Below are 3,524 nucleotides of genomic sequence, written 5' to 3'. Positions count from 1 at the left end.
ATTTTGATGATTCCAGAACTTTGCAGTATACTCACCAATACTTATATGCTAGATGATCAACTTTTTCTGATCGATTTCACAACTTTCTTTCACAATGCAATCGCATGACCAGAACTTAACTTTATCTTTAAGAGAAAATAACTTGTAATGGTTTATTGCACAAAAATATTCATGATTCAGGTTGCATAATCATTTTGTTTTAATGAACGAGAAGTATAAATATATATTTAGCAAACAAGGCTTTCAAAAGATCGTTCCACCGTGAGAAAATAACACAGTGTAGAGAAGGAAAAGAATATTATATCAATATGATGGTTTGCGTATCAAAAAAGTAATTACGTCTCAGTTTACAAGATCTTGCTTAATATTTATATCTAGTAGTGGTTGCCTTTTCAAAGTGGTATATGTACAAAGCACTTTGTGGTTTGCGAGAGGGCCAAAGATTAATATGAAACCGGGAAATATGATAATTCATAATCATGCAGAGAAACGTGGTTAAACTTTGTTCCTACAGTCATAGCTCAATATTCCTGGATATTATGGCTCAGATACGTGGGAATCTTAATCTTAATCTTTCGTTTCCTTATTAGTTTCATAGAGGGAAGTTCATATTGGTAAGTAGTATAGCTAATGAAATATATCTTGGATTGAGAATTATGGCTCTTTAGAAACTGTCTTTAGAAATGGGAGAGTAATTCATTTGTTTTGATTAATATAGAACAAATTTCAAGAAAATTATAAAGTTTAGAATAGCAATATGAATGAAAAGGGATTTTCATTAATAATTCATTCATACTTTAGATCGAATGAATCCCAATTATTGATATCATTATAACCAAATTACAATTTCTAAGAAATACCATAAAATAGCACCATCCATTATATTTTTGGTTACATAATCAGGAAAAAAAGTCATCTAAAACAAAAACAAAACATGAAAAATGGTATTTATAAACATTAGAATATATATAGATTGTGTAATCACAGAGTTTGTTCGCCTCGTATTTGTCATATATTTTGAATTTGGCAATGTATGAAAGATGAACAATATACACTTGTTTTTAATTAAATCCAGTTTCGTTAATAATTGTTAATTTTGTTCAAGGTCAGTTTATGATAGTGATACCTGGTCTCGAGATCTAATGTCGAGGTCATTCAACATCACATGCTTTCTTTATTGATTTCAAAGTGAGACTTATAAGAATTCGAATGATTGAAATTAATGATGTAAAGTACACCTTCTACAGAGTCCGAACTTAGGCCTACTTACTTTTAAGAGTTATGAAAAGACGGAAATTAATTACAAAGCAATTGTGTTTAAAGAGGTGTTGTTATAACAGGTTTTTATCTGGTAACAGCATACCTTGGTGTCATTTAATTTTCATTTTCATTATGACAGTGGCATCGGAAGAAGGGTGGCATCTAACCCACTTTACTGAGAAAAGTTGAGAGGGAGAAAGAGAGAGAGTGAAAGAGAAATAAAGAGAGATAGGGAAAGAGACTGGAAGGAGAGAAGGGGAGAGAGAGAGGAGAGGGAGAAAGAAGGATAAATATATATATATATATATATATATATAGAGAGAGAGAGAGAGAGAGAGAGAGAGAGAGAGAGAGAGAGAGAGATGGAGAGGGAGTGAGAGAGAGGATGATGTAGAGAGAGAGAGAGAGAGGGGGGGGGGGGGGGGGAGAGAGAGAAAGAGAGAGAGGGAGAGATGTAAAAACACTTGTTTGAATCGAATCCAGTCCGTTGTATAACATTTCGTTAAAATTTGTTAATTGTTTTCAGGGCGAGCTCATGATAGTGATACCTGGTCTCGAGATCTAATGTCGAGGTCATTCAACATCACATGCTTTCTTTTTGATTTCAAATAGGCCAGTTTCGTAATGTATTCAGAGACCTTTAAATCGCATTACGTAATCGGAGGGTCGGACAAGCAAAGAACTCGCGGTGCGTAGCAGACTACACTTTGCGTGCATACCATACATGACTGTGTTCGCTAGGTGTGATTGTATCGTTTGTTTTCGCTATTTTAAGAGAGAGAGAGAGAGAAGAACAAAGTGGCAGTTTCAAACTTGAATAATAAATATCTTTGAGATGTGATTTTGTTCTTCATACATTTGATCTCTAAAATCGCTGAGTCTTAGACAAGAATAATAGAAAATCATTGCTGGTACAGAACTAGCGATTTACATTTTGCAGCTAAGCCTGTTCGGTCAAGTCCCCGGTACAGGCAGCGCACGATACCCCGTCAAAAAGAAGAAAAACGAGGTCGATGATACAAGCGACATTGACTTGAAAGCCAGTGATGAAACAGAAAGCGAAGCACCAAAATATAAGTTAGCTAGCCGATATCAGTAATTTCCATTCAATTTTGCATTTACCTTAGCTTGAATCTGAGTACAAATTTGGACGTAGAAATGAAAGAAGTGATGAACTAATTTCCACTCGTTCGCACACACATTCACCTCTGCTTGCAGAAGCGTTCGCGCGTATACCACGTGTTCGTGTTCGTGTAGGCGCGATTGACATTTTCAAAATGAAAAAAAATTTTACGGATTAAAAAATGTTTGTGAAACGCCTCGATACGGACTATTTCAAGGCGGACGAGAAACGGCTAACGAGAAGCAAGCACTGACCGCAGAATCAATATTATTGACATAAGCGACGAGAAATAATGACAATAAAGGTAATAATCTAATATACTATATATAAGGTCTTTGTTAATAAAATAATATTTATAAAATAACATCGTCCGATGACAGAGAGCTAGAATAAGAATGATGATTAATGATAAACAAATAATTTTGAACGGAAAAAATGAAGAAAAACAATGAACAAGGAAAAAGAATGATAGAGCAATGGAAAAAGGAAATAATAAAAGTAATAATAAAAAACCTTATGATGGCAAGGAAGAAGAACCAGGATGATGAATAATGTTATTGTTTAGAATAAGATTAGGAATTAAGTTTGATTTTCATAAAATAAAAGTCAATAGTATTAGATTACAATTATGCCGGACCTTCGTTATTCAACTTCAAGAAGCAATTATTATTATTTTAAAAAAACATTTAAAAATAAAATTGTTATTACATTTTCTATAAGATCTAGTCTAGACTTCTACTTTGTATTTGTTTATTATTTTATATTTTTTCTTTTTGTTCAAGTTGGTATGTTCTGTCTTTTTGCGTCGGTTTGACCTGTATAATCTAGTTACAAGTCGCTATCATGAGCTGCCGAGAGCTAACTAGAGGGGGGATTGTACTCGAGCTTCTCCAGGCCACATAATCTATGGCCATCGGGAAATATCAATCGAAAGTCTTCAAAACTCTTAAAAGCCTCCAGTTTTCGACGATCATAAATGCATGGTCCGCCATATTCTCTACTAGATAATTGAATACGTCATAGGTCCCAAAGTCAGGAATATCGTCAAACTTAAGGGAGGTATGTAACTAGTTCACTTAACGAAAATCCTGCCCGTTGTAATTTCCCCATACAGTCACGTCTACCGAGTGACACGGACCCC

Source organism: Strongylocentrotus purpuratus, unplaced genomic scaffold (genome assembly GCF_000002235.5).
Source record: "Strongylocentrotus purpuratus isolate Spur 01 unplaced genomic scaffold, Spur_5.0 spur5_scaffold_11, whole genome shotgun sequence".
Lineage (NCBI taxonomy): Eukaryota > Metazoa > Echinodermata > Echinoidea > Camarodonta > Strongylocentrotidae > Strongylocentrotus > Strongylocentrotus purpuratus.
This window is presented reverse-complemented; position numbering follows the sequence as displayed.